This window comes from Mustela nivalis (assembly GCF_964662115.1).
Source record: "Mustela nivalis genome assembly, chromosome: 3".
Taxonomy (NCBI): Eukaryota; Metazoa; Chordata; class Mammalia; order Carnivora; family Mustelidae; genus Mustela; species Mustela nivalis.
The window spans coordinates 90962929-90981394 of NC_139022.1; the positions used below are offsets into that span (position 1 = coordinate 90962929).

Genomic DNA, 18466 nt, shown 5'->3' on the forward strand with positions numbered 1-18466 from the left:
GGGTTATCCATTTTCCCATTCTTTTCAGGGTATATGAAAATGAATGGGTATAAAACTCACTTGTCCTCTTGAGCAGGTCATACTTCTATTCATGGTACCACGTTTGTCCCTTTATCTCTACAACAGTGAAGTCTTCATATGAGTTTTCCATTGCTCCTTTGACAAATTACCCCAACACAGGGGCATAACACAAGTTGATTCTCTGACACTTTGGGAGGCTAACAGTCTGAAATGAGTTTTGTAGGGCTAAAAACCGAGGTGTAAAATCAAGGGCTGGTTCCTACTACAGGATCCAGGAGAGAATGTGTTCCTCGGCTCTTCCAGTTTCTCACGGCTTCAGGCATTCCTTGACTCCTGACTACGTCATGCCAACCTCTTGCTTCCATTGTCACATGGACATCTACTTCTCCTTCTGCAGTCAAATCTCCCTCTGCCTTCCTCTTACAAGGACACTGTGACTACATTTAGGGTCTGCCTAGATAATCTAGGATAATCTCCCTGTCTCAAGACTCTTAAATCAATCATGTCTGCAAAGTCCTTTCTGCCAAACAGATAACACTCAGAGGTTCTGAGGATAAAGACTTGGATATCTTTGGGGCCATTTCTCTGCCTTCTATTGGCTTCCTTTGTCTCTCCCTTTTTGTTACCAGTTAAGTAATTAGGGGTCATGGATTGAGTGCGGCATTGGCTCTCAATACTGAATGCACATTAGAATTAGCTGCTTTTTAAAAAATACCATAGTATTGGCTTGATTTTGCAGCTAACAGACTTAGAAACTCTGGAGAGTCAGATCTGGGTATTATGATTATTTTTTTGAAACTCTTTGTTTTGGTAAAACTTCCAGCTAACAGAAAAGTTGCAAGAAACTGCAAAGAACTCACATATACACTTGATTTCACAACTATTTATATTTTGTGGCATTTTATCATTCCCACGATTTTTTTTCTGAACGTTTTGAGACTGAGTCCTTCACCCATAAAATTTCTTTAGTATGTACTTCCAAAAAAGAAGAATATTCTCTTTCATAACAACCATGCCATTACCCAAATAGGGAATTTAACAGAGACACAATGCAGTTTGCACCCCCCCCCCCCCCCCCCGGAATGTATATGCCAGGATATTAGGAGCACAACCTTGCTTTTCATTGTTTCCTTTGCCTACAAAATCTTTGCCCATTCCTAGCCTTTGTGAATTACTTGTATTGTGTTTCTTGAGTAGAACATATAGTTGGGTCTTGCTTTGTAAGCCACACAGAGAATCCTGGAGCAAGTGAATTAAGCCATATACTTATTTATTGACAACGCTGATGGTCTTGATTCTGCTGTATTATTTTATGTTATTTTTATGTTTACGGCACATTTGCTATGTTTTCCTATAGAATTTGTTTTCATCGTTTTCAAAGTTATTTTGGTATCTAGGATAATAATTATTTTTGTTTCAGAAATTATTTTTGTATTTATACCTCTAAAAAGTGCCCCTAGTCACACCATTTTGGGTGGATACTATGAAAAAGCCAGAACATTGTAAGTGTTGGCAGGGATATGGAGGAACTGTAGCCCTTGTGCTTTGTTGATGGGATTGTAAAATGATGCAACTGCTGTGGAAACAGTATGGAAGTTATACTCAAAAAATAAAAAATCGAACTACCATATTATCTGGAAATCCCATTCCTGGGTATATCTCCACAGAACTGAAAGTGGGGTTCTTGAAGAGATACCTCCATAACCATGTTCATGGCAGCACTAGTCACAGTAGCTGAGAGGTGAAAGCAACTCAAATATCTGACTATGGAATGGGTGAACAGAATGTGGTGACCTACAACAGAATACTACTATGCAGCCTTAAAAACATGAAATCTTGTGACATGCTGTAACATAGGTGAACTCTGATGCACTATGCCAGGTGAAATAAGCCAGTCCCAAAAGGACAAGAACTCTATGATTCCACTTACCTGAGGGATGTAAAGCAGGTAGAATGGCGGTTCCCAGGGGCTGGCCATTAGTTCAGCAGCCATGGAATTTCAGTTTTGCAAGATGGAAAGGTTCAATAGATCTGTTTCACAACCAGGTAAATATATTTCACACTAGTGAACTGCACACTTACACATACTTAAGATGGTAAATTTTATGATGCTTATTTTTATAATAAAAAACAAATGCCCTGAGTTCCCTGTTTTTTAATTAACTCTTTCTATCTGCTTTCTTTTTAGTGTAAGCTTTACATGGTATCCTTGGTTTCCCACCTACTGCTGTCTACAAGAGTCAGTGAGTTTACGCAGTAGTAGTTTTAACATTGTCTCCAGGTGGCTCTTTTATGCAGCTAGGGCTGAGTCACTGGGCAGCTCTCCCTTCGAGTCTGACGTCACCCTTCTAGGCCAGCTTTTATCCCTCTTTGCATACTATTAATCTCCCTCTCTGGCTTTTCCCAGACTCCCTGTTAAATCCTTTCTATGTCCAGAGTAATCTCAGAAAAGGTCCACTTCGTGTCATGCTCTCTCCACTGCTAGAGTCATCGATGGATCTTTGGCAGTGCCTCACACTTGGAACAGGTGAATTTGATTTGGGTCTCAGCAGGGTCACTTACCAGTCACGTGACCTTTGTTAAGTAACATAAGATGCCAACACAGTTGCTGGATCATAACGGGCGTTCAGTAACCATCCTTCCATTCTTCCTTTGTTAAGGTCTGGTATCCCATTGTTCATGTCCGCCACTCGCTCCTTAGAGCCAGCCTCCTAACCTCCCCCACCAACCAGTACAGCCATCTTGGGGCTTTGAAACCAGACTTACCTTTTAACACCAAATTCCTGTTCTACCTCATGCCTGAACACTTTGGCCGGAAAGGATCCTGTTACCTTAAGCACCCATGGAACACTCTAACACGTGAAACCTTTCAGTGACTGTTCACTTGTGTTCTGCCTTTTTACAAAACTGTAAATGAAGTTAATTAAATGAAAACAGAAACCCGAGAACAGGTAAGGAAGGGAGCAGAAGGAGCACTCCCTATCAGAGAACTGAATAATCGCATCATTTGCTTTGAAACATGTGGCCTTGCTTGAACAATTAATGGTCCCATATCAGGGAGATGTCTTCTTACATTGTTTGGCAAGTTACACACTGTAGAAACCTACTGCACTGGAGGCTCAGTGAGGGCACGGTCTGTGTCTTAAGCAACTCTGTCCTCAATACAACACTGCTGGAAAGCAAAAATATTTCTTGTGCAATAGGGTGGCTTCGGCGGGCAATGGCTGAATGCTTATTATCTACCTGGCTCATTTTAAGAGCTCAACATTAAATCCTCACAGTAAGCATGTGAAGTAGATCCCATTACTAGCTTCATTTTACTATGATTAGGCCCCGAAACTGAGGTTCAGAGCAGTCAAGTAGCGTGATCAAGTTTGCGCAGCAAGTGTGTGGCAGAGGCTGAGCTGGGGTATGAATTCGAAAGGTCTGTCTTTAGAATTTGTGCTGCCCTGCCTGTAACTGCCTCTCATTGATGGGTGAACAAAATAAAATCATTTAATTATATGCCTGCAAACTACAATTGTTCCTATTTTGTTTTGTTCCAAGAGAGAGACCATATTGAAATTTTCTGTTTCACTGAATTTCTAAGCAAATGAACATCATGGATCCCCTCAGGGCTGACCAGGTGGACTGGAGTGAGCGGTGGGGTCAGCGCCTCTGCATTTTAAAGCTGACCCTGCCAGCTACTTGATGTGTGGCCTTGAACAAGTCACTTAACCTTTCTTGTTTCTCAGCTCCAACTTCTATCACTGGGCATTTACATAGGATTTGTTGCCATAGTAATAGAAAATAATACTGACCTATCTCTCAGGAGTGAGTGTCATGGGGATTAACTAATTTACAGCTGTGAAGAGCTCTCAACATATGAACTGCTAAACAACAGTGAGATCATAAAGAGAATTTAAAACACCATCGGCTTGTGGAGCGTGCCCATTTGATGCCCATCATTATATGTTTAACTATTAGCATTACTATTCATAATAAACTTTTATGAGGTACTTTAGGTGGTTGAAGTGTTTTTATGAGAGCTAATTAGTTGTTCCAACCAGCTCTATGAGGTAGGTCAGTATTTTTATCATCCCTGTTTTGGAAATTACATTAAATTGGTGCATGCGTCATTAAAAAGTCTTAAGCTTCTCAGTATTTGGAAGCATTCTGTGATTGGAGACAATCCTCATATAGACAATCCTGCTCCAATGACAGGGCCTTGGGAGAGCAGTGCTGTGGTTCCCAACATAGAACAGTGGCAAGTGTTTTCATTTTTGATTATTTGATATTAACACTGTAACGATGGGGCAGTTCTTAGGTTCTTCTGTGTATTGGTCGGGTTGGATTTAAGAAAACAGAGCCCATTTTAGATATTTAAAGAAGTTTCATACAAGAAATTGTTTATACATTTTTTTGCACGGGTTATAAAAGCAAACAGGAGGAGTAGGTGCTGGGGGAACAGTTGAAAAGAAGAGGTCATTCCCAGAAACTAGTAGCTTCGGGAACTACTTCTATGGGCTGGAGGCAAAAAAGAGAGATCAAGTTGGCAGAGTCCTGGAGCCCACTTGCTATTGGACTAGAACCATGGAGAGCAGCCCCACTGTGGGAGCTAGAATCACAAATGGAAGCAGGCACCTCCAGAGATGCTGGTAAACCAAGAGAGAGGAACAGCTCCCTCTGCTCCCACCCTCTGATGCTGGGTCTCTTTCTACCAGTGCTTCCCACGGTAGAAACTGAGAGGAAGTCATAGGTGAGGGAGACTGAGACCTGTGGGCCGCAGGTTTCTAGCTCCAGGTTTGTACAGCTGAGTGGAGAAAGGTGGATGCAGGACTGAAAAAGAGCAGGTAAGTACCTGGCCTGTCTTGTAAGTTCACGAAGTTTTTCCTGGAGCTCAGGGAGATTCAGAAGCTTGCTCCAAGGCCTTTATAAGAGCAAGTGGTGGACCTGCCCTTCAAGCTCAGGTTTGGTAACTTCATGCCTGATTCATGTTCCCAGGGTGCCCCTTGATCTCTCTCAGGCTTAGTGTGCCCACCTTCCCAAAGGGACTCCAGTGGCAAGTGGGTAAGAATGTTTATCTCTTCTTGTCTTCAAGGATGGAGTGAGGCTTTAATTGAATCATGTACATAAAAATACTTGGTTGTCACTAATGCAATCCCAAAACCCAAGCAAGTATTGCTTTTTGTCAATAATGTTTGCAAAAATATTTGTAAAACATAAATCCAAGACTAAGATGAGATTTCTTTTTCCCTTAGAACTTAGTTGGAGTGCCTTACATGTATGGCTGAAAACTGAGTGTGTGGGAGGACCATCTTTCAGGTGTGGGTTGCTGGTCTTGTTGGATTCAAGTGGAACTTACACAGCAGGTTAAAAAGTTACCTACAGCTCATTTATTCTGATTGGCTTCGAAAAATGCTGCTAGGTTTCAGTCATATACCTCTTATTTTAAAACCAGTATTGTTCCATGATTGCTAATAATCCTATAGGATGGAGAGGCAACTGAGATGTAATACATGTTCACTAAATACTTGATGAGAAACAAATAACGGATATCCAGTCCCCTGATTCCCACTCTAAGAGTGGGCGTGCTGGTGGACGAGAAGGAACATTTTGGCTAGGTAAAACGAGACCAGTCAATTACCTCTCTGACCCTCAGTTTCTTCACTGGTAAAACAGGAGTGCTTGCCCTCCTACCTGGGGTGTGAATCTGAGGATCAATTAGGATAACATGTATTAAAGTATTTGGTAAAATTTTAAGTGCTGTTCCTATGTCAAGGACGACCGCCGAGTTGTCTTGCTGCCTCCTAGACCGTACAAAAATATGGCTTTTGCAAACATTAAGGAATCCTTATGAGGAAACAAGACTGTGTAGCATCCTATCATCCGTCATTCCCCAATGTCATGAACTGTACTCAATGTTTATGCCCGCCCTTCCCCATCAGAGACAATGAAATCACTCTTACGGACTGTTGTTTTCCCAAGTAACAGCCTTATCATTTGTATTGCTCTGAGAAACACTGTGTTGGAATCACTCACCCCAAACCCCTGCTTTTCATCAATCTCTTTTTGGCTACAGAGCCGCGTGGAGGGAGACAATATCCAAATTGCTTTCAATCCAATAACTCACCCCAGACAACAATAAAAACAATGATGGCAAATCTCAACCCCAAACACTGGATGTTTAGTGACTCGTGCATTGGAAGGTGAGCAAATATTTGCAGGAATTCTTTTACCACCTTTGATCTGTTTGTGTAAAATGCCAGGCTATGGTTGTCATCTCTGGGAGCCGTCTCTTTGTGTCAAATCGAACCAACTATTTTCCTCTCTGTAGACTCGAGACCATGATCCTCCCTTTGACTGAACTGGATTGGCAAGGACTCCAGCTCTGCAACTCTTCCCTTCCCATGTGTCCCCAGTGGCCATCAGGGCCAGAGGCACATCTTTAATTGAGGTCAAGGGCTGGGTTGGCTTCACCTGGACAGATCCCATAGTCTGGAGTCCATTCTCCTCCCTAGACTGATCTCCTGGGCCAGTTGATCTGGATGTATTTCCTTCTGTCTAGTGGTCCTAATGTGACTGGCAGAGGGACCCACAGAACCATGTGGGTCCTGATTTCCTAGGTATCCCCTTTTGTGTCAGTGAACCTTACACAGGAATGCTCTATCATGCAACCAGGAGAGAGTATGCATTTATATCGACTAGAGCAGGGTGATGAACAATAATGGCTCCATTAAATTCCACTGTCAATAATTCAAGACTGGAAGGAGCTGCGGGATAGACCAGTTTGGTTTCAACTCCTCACTGCCACAGATACTTCAAAAACAATTTGTGGGTAAATACTACAAGTCTCCAAAATTAGTGTGCTTACTAAAAGGCAACTATACCCAAAGGAAGCTTTCTGTTTGAGTTTAATTGATTTAAAATTAGCATTCCCTTTCTTTTGATGGCTCCGCTCTTGTTTACTGGGAAAACATTTGTAGCAAAACACATAGTGCCTGTGTACCTGGGCACTGGATAGTCTCACTGGCAAATACTCTCCACCACAGCGCCTACATACATATTTGGCTCAGAGACCCAAATCACTCTCAAGGAACTACTCAAGTCTCCCAAGGAAATGCGATCTCTACTTGACAAGAACGGGCCGATGTTTAAAATCACCTGACAGAGTAGTCCTTCGGATATTTCTTGGCCTCTTAAGCTACTGACCACGTGGAGAATAGCAGAAAATAATTTGTTAAGAAAGTGTTGCTGTTGGGCTGTATTGTTGGTTCCCCCTTACTTTCCTTGATTTTTGAAAGGATGGAAAACGGGAAAAGTGGTGATTGGTTGTCTACCAGAGACTGTCTAGAAACAGATTTTTGTGATTGTTGTAATGTCTTTGTGGCTTTGTCAGTTGAAAGAAGGAGAAGACTCTCCAGGGAATTCATAGCATGCAGAAGATTCTAAGAAATCAGTGAGAGATGTAAATGATCGTTTGAAATAAAAGTTCTCATTTCCGTTATGATTTCTACTCCTCTAACAGTTTAAACACAAACGTGTGTGTGCACCTGTGTGTGTAAGTGTGTGTGCACGTGCATACATACACTTGTTTCTAGATGTAAATATTTATGTTTTTTTAATAAGCATGTTGCCTTTTCATTGTGGAGAATAAAAGAAAACAGAAATAAAAAAAAAATATCAGCTTTAGTCTTAGCACCCAGAGGTACTGTTTTAACATTTCTTCTAAGTATACCTAAAACCTACAGTGTAGTATTTTAGTAAAAAAGGAATCATATGGAATATGATTTATGTAATTTTAAATCTACCTCTAGTCACTTATTGTATTAAGTGTGTATTTCCATGTTCCATGCTCTACATTATTATATTAATAGCTTTACGGAATTTCTCCAAGTGATATATCAGTCCCATATTGTTAAACATTTAGAGTACCTCCAAATTTTCCAAATTCTAATGCTCTGATAAATATCCTCAAACTACAGGTTGGTGTTTCCTGAGGATAAATGACTAGAACTGGGATGTCTGAGTTAAGGGATATGCAGAATTTTAATGCTTTTGATATGTCTTGTTAAATTGCCATCCATAAAGTTTGTGCCAGTTTTATTTTATTTTATCACCAGAAATATGAGGGAGTGGCCATTTCTCCATTTTTTTTTATTGTGTTTAGTTAGCCAACATATAGTACATCAACAGTTTCTGATGTAATGTTCAACGATACATTAGTTGTGTGTAACACCCAGTGCTCATCACAACACGTGCTCTCCTCCTTAATGCCCATCACCCAATTAACCCTTTCCTCCACCCCTCTCCCTTCTGTAACCCTCAGTTTGTTTCCTGGAGTCCAGAATCTCTTTTGTTTGTCTTCCTCTCTTATTTCTTCCCCTTCAGTTTTCCCTCCCTTTCCCTGTGGTCTTCCACACTATTCCTTAAAACCAAGATTGGGCATTGAAAAATATCTGTTCAATCCTATGGGAAATATAAAGTGAGGGTAAGACCAATGAAACGATATAACACTAATAGGAATGCTGACAAAAACATAATTGATACCTGTTATGGACTGAGTTGTCCCGCCACCTCCCATTCATATGTTGAAGCCCTAAACTCCAATGACTGTTCGGAGATACAGCCTTTAAGGAGGTAATTCAGGTTAAATGAGGTTGTAAGGGTGGGGCCCTAATGCTTAAAAAAAAAAAAAAGGAAGACACACGAAGACACACCATCGAGCCAGCATTCTTTTCACTCACAGTAAGAAGATGGCCATCTGCAAGCCAGGGCTCGCCAGATACCAACTCTGCTGCCATCGTGATCTTGAACTTCTAGCCTTCAGAACCATGAAAAAAAAATTAATTTCTGTTGTTTAAGACACCTAGCCTGAGCTGACTTATACAGTACCTTTGTAGGTTCTTGGCCAAGCCCAGGCATTCAGCATGGCCAGAGGCTACCCCGGGGAATATCAGTAAAGCACAAAGCAACAGAGTAGAAATGCTGGCTTGGGGGCATGGAGATGACACAGATGGAAGTGGAACTCTGAGTTAGGGGGGCTGCCGCCATTAAGGTGGGCACAAGAGCAGGTTTAGCCTGCCAGGAGCTGAGAGCCTGGCAGGTACAACTTTGTATTTATTTATTTATAATCGATCTACAAGGGCTCCTGCCTGTAAAAAAAAGCTGGATTGAGGGTTTTTCCTTTTATTTTCTCCTGATATTCTGGCTCCCTTTGCCTAAGAAAAACTTACATAAACTAACAACATCCATTGTATTTTACTGACATCATTTCCCCCAGGTACTAACCATGTAGAAGCTAACTGTTGTTTTAGAAATAAATTCTACAACTGAGGGGACTATAACCTACCCTGTGACCTCAGTTTCCTCAACTCTAATTTAAGGAGGTTGGAAGATTTCAGTGAGTTTAACATTGGTCCACTGAGTCATAGCTAAGGCCACACCCTTCCCTCTCTAGTGCAGAGGTGGGGCTCTGGGGCTGGGGCCCATGTGATATAAATCTCCCCGGGATGGGGTACCTCCTTTTCCTTGCTTTATTGGAACAGCTCTTGCTTTTGTTATGTATGATTTTAATTGAAGAAAGTATCTGTTATGGACTGAACCTTCGTGTTCCCCCCACATTTGTATGTTGAAATCCTCACCCCCCCAATCATGCGATGGGATTAGGAGGTGGGGCCTTGGGAGGTGACTAGGTCATGAGGGTAGAGCCCTTGGGAATGGGGGTAGTGCCCTTGTAAAAAGACCTCCCCACCCCAGTTCTCTTGCTCTCTTTCCACTGTGTGGAGAATATAGCGATAAGAGGGCAGTCTGCAAACAGGAAGAGGGCCTTCCCCAGAACTTGACCATGCTGGCACCCTGACCTTGAACTTCCAGCCCCCAGAACTGTGAGAAATCAAAGCCTGTTGTTTATAAGCCATCGAGTCTGTGTTATTTGCTTATAGCAGCCCGAAATGACTACAGACTTAGGTCCTTCATCTTGAAAGGTTTGAAAGGCTTAGGATAGGCTGGTATTAAGTTCCTTTGGATTATAATTCTGTGATCTCAAAAACTGGTTTATCACCTGTGTAGGACTTGCATACTTTATAACACTCTTTGACATATACGTATTCTCATCCACTACACACATTCACTCCTCTATGCAGTAAGGACATGAATCATTATGCTCATTTCATATATCTGGAAACATTAAGGGACCTCCCAAAGTCACAAAACTAGGTAGAACTAGACCTTCATCTACAGTCTCACTCCTGTGAGAAGGAGCTAAGAGCTACATTCCTAGAAGCCGTGAGGAAAATAAAGAAAAGAGCAGTAACCCTAATATTTAAAAGTGTAATTAAAAAGTATAATAAGTGATATGAATTTTTATTTTATTTTTAATTTTTTAAATTTTTTAAAAAGATTTTATTTATTTGACAGACAGAGATCACAAGTAGACGGAGAGGCAGGCAGAGAGAGAGAGAGAGAGAGAGAGGGGGGGGGGGGGAAGCCGGCTCCTTGCCGAGCAGAGAGCCTGATGTGGGGCTGGATCCCAGGACCCTGAGATCCTGACCTGAGCCGAAGGCAGCGGCTTAACCCACTGAGCCACCCAGGCGCCCCGAATTTTTATTTTTTAAGACAATTTTGTAAGGCTGTTTTTCTATTTATTTATCATTATTGTTTATCTTTTTTTTTTTTTTTAAGATTTTACTGATTTGACAGAGAGAGAGAGAGAGAGAGAGAGAGAGACAGCGAGAGAGGGAATGCAAGCAGGGGGAATGGGAGAGGGAGAAGCAGGGTTCCCACCAAGCAGGGAACCCAGTGTGGGGCTCGATTCTAGGACCTTGGAATCATGACCTGAGCCAAAGGCTGAATCGTAACGACCGAGCCACCCAGGTGCCCTGATTCCTGTTTGTCTTAATAAGAGTTATGTTTATGTTTGGGGGCACCTGGGTGGCTCAGTGGGTTAAAGCCTCTGCCTTCGGCTCAGGTCATGATACTAGAGTCCTGGGATCAAGCCCCACATCAGGCTCTCTGCTCAGTGGGGAGCCTGCTTCCCCCCCTCTCTCTGCCTGCCTCTCTGCCTACTTGTGATCTCTGTCTGTCAAATAAATAAATAAATAAAATCTTAAAAAAAAAAAAAGAGGTATGTTTTTGGGGGGATATAAGGTCTAGAATGACCATTACAATGAATCTAATGAGTTTGAATAGAGGGTCATCATTTTAGGACCTGCAGAAAAACAGAACAACCAGTCAGCCTACCCTACTTACAAACAAGGAGTCTAACGGAAAATGTTTTCTCAACTTTGAATTTACCAACTTTCAGTTAGGATCTGGCAAATGCCGTCTCTTCCCCAAATGCTCATCACCTCTCCTTTTCCAGACTGTACATTCTCTTTCTACTTCACAACAAATTGTGACTTTTTTTTTTCTTTCTGTCACCTTTTTCTTTTTCTTCTTCTATTTTATTATTATTATTTTTTGTCCTATAGTATTGTTTATGGGCCCTGACCCTTCAGCTTTATGATGGTGAAAGGTTATAAAAGGTTATTCCAGTACCGTTTTGGACAACCTCCCAGGATCCTCCTTGGTTTATCTAAATTGGCTTCTTTTCTACTCTGGACTCTACCTGGGTCCTGACCCCATGGCTTCTTCTCCCGCTTTTGGCCCTAATTTCCCTGGCTCTGACTCTTGGCACTTCTTTAGGACTTGGCTTGGTCTCCTTGTTCTGACTCTTTATCCTCCAGACAGTCCAGAGACAGATGCCTATCCCCTATCCTTCTGCCCCTGGAGATCCCCTGGGTACCAGCTCATGGTCAGACCTCCCAGCCCCCTACAAGGGTTAAGAGGAAGGGGATAGTGACCTTGTAACCAGTGGGGGTGGCGTTTCTTAATATCATTCTCATGCTTCTGAGAGTAACCTTATTATCAACAGTAACTGCCATAATAATACAGCAAATTCTCTTGGAATCCACACACTGTGCCCGGCATATGGTGCTAAACACTTATGTGGGCAATCCACTGCTGTGTTTTTATTTCCTCAGCTCTACTGCATGTTGCCCCAGGGTCATGTCTTACACAGGTAACTATTGGAATCTAATGGAGTTAATGGGCTTGTGTGGCTCTTAGCCCCTGACTTTATAACATGTAGTAGTTCACTGATGGATATGAGAAGTTTAAAAGAGAGAGGAAAAATATTGAGCATAAGCTTGACATAGGTCTTAGAGTTTCTATCATCTTTTGTTTCACGTATATAAATTTTATATAGAGTCAGAAGATCCACCTTAACTCTGAGAAACAAACTGACGGTTTGGAGGGGAGGGGAGTGCCTGGTGGTGGGTATTAAGGAGGGCACATATTGCATGGAGCACTGGGTGTGGTACATAAACAATGAATGCTGGAACACTGAAAAGAAATAAAATGGGGAAAAAAAAAAAAAAAGATCCACCTTATTATACTCATTTAAAAAGACTCTTTTCCAATCTCTACTTGTAACTCACTTGAACTGACTGAAAAAGCTTCCATAGTCCTCCACGACAATCTTTTAGTTTGGGGTCCACTCTGTTCACTGCTCAAAAATGGCTGTCTTTGACCTGAAGTCTCATGCTGTAGTGGTACCTGGCTGGCCAGCTGATGGAACATACGACTCCAGATCTCAGGGTTGTAAATTCGGGCTATACATTGGGTGTAGAGATTACTTAAAAAAATCTAAAAAAAAAAAAAAAAAAAATCTCAGGTTGTATTGGTTGTTATCATGAAAGTGGCTTTTACTTGCTGCTTACCTGTTTCTGCATATACGATAATTGTTCCTCAGGGTCCCCAGCATCACTCAGCTGCAAAAATGACTGCTTTTTTATTTTTATTTTTTAAAGGCTTATTTATTTTAGAAAGACAGAGATCACAAATGGGGGGTAGGGAGAGGAATAAGCGGACCCCATGCAGAACACGAAGCTGAAGCTGGATGCCAGGGCTTGACCTCAGGACCCCGAGATCATGACCCAAGCTGAGACAGAAAGTCAGCTGCTCAGCCCACTGAGCCAGCTGGGTGCCCCTGCTGTTCTTGTATTTAATCTCTGTTGAGCCTCATGAGGACCCACTGGAAACAGTCATCCTTCTCTCTGACTATGTCCTTCTCTGCCCGTAACCTCTGCCTTCCATCTCTCTTCCTCTTCCTTTCACCTCTTTGACACTTACACCCCCCATCCTGGCTGCAAGGAACTGAAGGAAGAAACCAGAATCCCAGTTCTCACTTGACATTTCTCTGGAACATTTGGTAGGTAGCACAGAATATGTCTCAGAGACGGACATCCATTTCCCCTCTCACGACAGATTTGGAATATGAATACTCAAAGAAGGCATTCCTCCATTCAGCTGAGAAAGCACTAGCCTGAAGACAAATAGATCTTCTAATTTCATAGATGCACAAACCCACAAAAGTTGAATGAAAAGGAACTTAAAAGGCGAGGGAGATGATCCAATTGCAATCAGCTCCCTGATAACTTGGAGGTACTGAGTACCCGCTCCCAACTGTGTGACTGATTTAGTGGTTTACCCTTATGACATTGTTAATCATCATACTTATAACAACTTACACGTGTGTAGTGCTTTATAGTATTTAAAGCATATTTGTTAACTTACCAGGTCTTCACAACAAACTTGAAAAGATACACTTGCCAGAAGATTGGACTTTTTTTGTCCTTGCCCCTCCACACCCCGGAGGGAGAGTAAGCAGCCTTTTAACTTAACTCAGTAAAGCACTTCTTTACTCTCACTGAAATACTTTGCTAAACAAAAGATTACACCCAACAAACCAGTCTTGGATTTGCCACATTTCTGACCCAGTCGGCATCAGTGGGAGCTCCCCTATTTCTCTATGAACATCAATCTCAACCTAGCTTTTTAAAACTAACTCTAAGTCCTTCCTCAGCTAAGCACTGCTCTAGCTTGGGAAGACTGAGATTTCACAGCTCCATTTCTCCAGAGCACTATAGGTCACACAGATGGTGGGTGGAGTAATTCCACTGTTTTTCTTTCTTCTATCTAACTTAACTGTAGTCCCAAGTCTCTATGTGACCTATAATTATTAGCCATAGAATCCCAAACTCTTCTTAATTCCTACCTCTCCCATAGGTACAGTAGTATATTCCCCACCCATCTAGCCCTATGACACAAATACTGTACCTACTACTTTTTCTTAGTCACAGATGAGAAAACTGTTAGGGGATGATGTCATTTGTTCATAGCCAGTCTGGGAGAGCCAGGAGCAATTTTCAGATCCTCTAACTTCCAAATCTGTTATCTTTTCCAGTATGGGATATACTTTGGTGCTCCTTTTAAAAAGTCTTCAGAAATATCCCTCAGTCCAGTAATTTTTTTTTTTTTTCTAAAAAACCACTCTTTATTTTGGTATCTCATAGAATCACTTCAGCTTTATTTTACGGTCCTGCAGAGTTGATGTGAAAATGTGTTTATCATTAGACCTTCTTCGTAGCCCATCACCCTCCTCTCTCAGAAATATCTCTCTACTCATTTGGGTGAATCCTGGCCCCATGTTTCTAGTGATGCCCCTTCCTCCCTTTTGTGGCTGCTTAGGAAACAGGTGAACCTACATAGGAGGAAGCAAACCATCTCTTCTGGAAATGTAGAATTGGAAAGAATGGATACCGCTTATTTAGTTTTATGGGTCCTGTGAACGGAGGACAAATAAACTCTGGGACCACAGTCCCCAAGCTTGGACATATAAACATGAAGCAGGGATTAGAGAGAGAAGGAAAAAGCAGGAGAGTGCCAGCAGAGAGACGAGACACCACGTGGCTCTGGGGGAACAGAGTGAGGCAGGCAGCAACAGCCGCTGCCTGCTTTTTTGTTCACAGCTCCAGAGACACAGGCAGCTCAGCCCACATTGTAGCTGCTGCCCTCGGATCATATGAGACGCTCCAGGATTCTTTCCAATAAATTCCTGTCTTCCGTGAAGTTAAAGAAGCTTTCTAATATTTGCCATCTAAGGAGCTTTAACTGAGATGAAGAGAAAACTACTTTCTGGAATTCTTGGCTCCAAGCCTGTTCGTCACTGGCCAGGGATAGAAAATCATCTTCTCCAGCCACTGCTAGGGGAGTGCCCACACTCAGTGGCACACGTCCCCAGCTACGCCTGTCCCCAACACTGTGACTGGGAGATAACCTTCCTCAGTTCCCTTAACCGCACCCCAAAGGTCCCAGGGAAGAGAGCAGCATCTAGCCTGATACTTGAATAATTTCTCCTTATTGACACTCTTCTCAAAACTCCCCTGGGCTGTTGCATGCCCACTTCCTTCTTCCTCTGCAGTCGTCCTGTCACTCATTGTTTGCTAATGACTAGTTGGTTGGCAAGGAAAAGAGAAGTGGCGGCCAGCCTGGCCTTCACACAGCAAAGAAGCATGTTTTGTAGAGTATAAAAACATTATTTAGTAAGAAGCACGTTCCAGCACTGAATATTTCTCTTTCAAAGTCCTGCTGGGCTCCTTCTGTCTCTGAGAGTCTGCGCTTTCCTTCCCACCTCCTTCCCAGATGGAGACTGGCAAGGCCACCTGATTTGGGCACAGGGCTCCTCAAAGGTGGTGGGGGTCTCAGAGATTCTAATATGATCTCGACGAAGCAAAATACTGGTGTAGTTATACTCATTAGAATATAATAGGCTGCTATTTGGAAACCTCTGATGCCCTTTCAGATTTTTCTGGAGAAAGCCGGTAATTAGCAAGAAATGCTGCCAGTCTCTCAGCTATCTGCTCAGAAAGAAGGCTCTGGAACTTGTAGAATGTACTTACCCTTGTCTTGGATTTAATGTTTGTTCCAGAGAGGAATAGGACTCCTGGCAGCATGTCTCTCCTTATCTTCTTGTTCACCTGGGTAAAGAATGGTCTATCCACCTAGCTTACTCTAGAGTTCTTAAAAGCCAGGCAGCTGGGACCATCTCTCTGAGGCCAGACCTGTCCCTATCCTTAGCCAGAAGAATGCTGCAAACATTGATGATAAGGCTGATTCTTCTTTTATTATGCACCACATATCTAGCGGTCTTCAGAGGGCAGGTGAAAACCCAGCGAGGTTTGCACGATCTTTCTGCTAATTACTTCTCAGCCAGAAGAGGGCGTGCATCTCTGCCTTTTCCCCGCTTTTTTAAACCAAGTGAAAACCCTAGGAGAACCAATGACTTTTAGATCTACACTGTTCTCCGTACGTAAATAACAACACAACAACAAAAAGTTCATCTGTTGAAGTTCATCTGACAAACAGTCAAAAGAAATATTAAGAAATGCAAACCAGGGAGCTAGCAAAGAACACTGCCCTGGGTAGTCAGGTCACCCCCGCTCCTGGTAAGAATATTTCTTATGCTGCTTGCTCAGGTTTAGAAATGAAGTGACAAAAAATGCAGCAAAGTCTTCTTACTCGTAAGGAGCAATGGGTAATATATTTGTTTGTATTATGGGATTGCAGTTCTACTAGAAGGAACACTTGACATTTTGATGAGTGTCTCCAGGGAGAAAAGGTACTAACTTCAGAACTTAGTTTTAATTATACTAAGGAGATTACATTATTCAAAAGCATCCCACTGGTAAGGTGCAACATTTCCTGAAACAGTTTAGTGGAAAATGCCACATTAATCAGTTCAATATTTCACTCCGAAGGCTTAATGATGGGAGAAGTTTAAAGTACCGTAGCACGATAATGCAGAAGGGAAGGAAAAAAAGAATGTTCACTTACAGGAAAAGGCTGAAATAGTTGGTAGCCCTTCTTCTGTCTTTCCCCATTAAAAGCTGGCTGGCTATGTTATAAACGCAATGTGTGGGATCCTGAAATAGAAAGAACTGGGAAAAGGCGACAAACACAGGATGAGTGAGTTCTCCGCCTAGGCATTTCACCTGTGCTCCTCAGTTAACTGGTCCAGGTTAGGGATGAGTAACCTATCTCGTCCTCTCCACCCAACAGCCAACAGAGCTTTGTAAACGTCCGGGAGTTGATATTAAAGGGAGGGGGGGCACAGATTCTGGAGTGCTTTGTCTTCTTGCTCCCATTCCTTCCACCAACTTGTATGCTAATTACTTTCAAAATTCACCTATGAAATCTGAATGAGAGCCTAGCCTGAAAGTCAGAAAGGGTTGTCCTTACCAGGTGGGCTGTTACCAGAAAGGTGATCCACGCTCATGGATTGAGAGACAAAGGGAAGATGAATTTTGGAAGGTCAGTCTGCATCTCAATGTCTGTAAGCATAAAAGCCAGCCTTATGGTTAGTCAAATGAGAGAGAAGCAAAGAATCAAGATCTGCTATTCTCATGAGGCTGTAGTCTAGCAAACAAGTGTAGGAGCTATGGTGGCCTCTTGGCTCAACCAGTGAGGGGCAATGGTTAGGGGACAGACACCCAATCACAGTTGGTGTGGACTTGTTAACATTTTTTGGTCCAACTGTTACTTTAATTTCTGAGTAGCACTCCCCACAAAGAAGCTGCAGTGTCTTGGAATAAAAACTGAAAATCAATACTAAAACAGCAAAGCTAAGTCATCTAGAATGTATACCATGTGACATTTCCCTGCCCTGTTTCTTTTCTCTATTCCTTAGTAAATGCTATCATGGATTTTTACTGCAAGTGCGCTGTGAGCTCCTTCCTGAATATCGTTGTTTTCACCTTCACGGCTCCACACTTCCGCCATGATGCTTTTCTTCCTTCTACTAGTCACCTTCCTTTCTTCCAGAGTGTAACTCTGTTAGAAGTTCCAGAGCTGTGTAACTCTGCTCCCTGTATTTCCTTCTCTCTGTATCCTTTTATACATCTCCTTTGTTGAGGGAATTGAACTTTAGTGCTTTCTGAAATTCAGGTATCTCACTTTTCCTAATTCAGGAATTCCCAAGCTTTTGTATTAGCACTATCCCATTCTTGCCCTATTCTTATTTTGCTTCTGTGATCATTTTTTTTTTTTTTGTAAAGATTTAATTTATTTGTTTGAGAGAGGGAGAGGAGAGAAATAGGGAGAGGAGAGAAATAGTGAGAGAGAGCATGAGAAGAGGGGGGAGGGGGAAGGAGAAGCAGAATCCCCACTGAGCAGGGAGCCCAATGAGGGACTGGATCCCAGGAAACTGGGGTCAAAAACCTAAGGGGAAGGGAGATGCTTAACCAACTGAGCCACCCAAGCGTACTTTCTTTGATTCTTTGAAAGTGTTATATATTTATTGAAAAAATGAAGTGAAACTGAATATCGTTTTAAGATGTGTACAACAGGCCATGAGATTTTTAACAGCCCTCCAGGGAAAAAGTAAATTCGACTTGAGACAGAGAAAGAAAATGCAGGGTGAGAGTGGCAGAGAGAGAGGGAGAGAGAGTCCCAAGCAAACTCCACCCTCAGAGCAGGGTCTGACAGGGAGCTCAATCTCACAACCCTGAGATCATGACCTGAGCCGAAAACAAGAGTCAGACGCTTAATGACTAAGCCACTCAGGCACCGCTTCCAACATTGTCCT

At 42.4% G+C, this 18466-nt stretch overlaps 1 long non-coding RNA gene across 6 annotated transcripts in view; it reads right to left on the minus strand.

Annotated features, from left to right (window-relative positions):
* The window catches only part of LOC309862249, a 103946-nt gene that overhangs the window by 27656 nt on the left and 57824 nt on the right, over positions 1-18466 (minus strand). For 3 of the 6 annotated variants that reach the window (XR_014310375.1, XR_014310377.1, XR_014310379.1), the window contains 3 exons: positions 17122-17213; positions 12480-12687; positions 1952-2052 (listed from right to left, as the gene is read on the minus strand). This is a non-coding gene — a long non-coding RNA (uncharacterized lncRNA). Of the gene's footprint in view, positions 1-1951; positions 2053-12479; positions 12688-15982; positions 16150-16716; positions 16821-17121; positions 17214-18466 lie in introns of those variants that run through there. The other 3 variants (XR_014310378.1, XR_014310380.1, XR_014310376.1) reach the window with 3 other exon arrangements.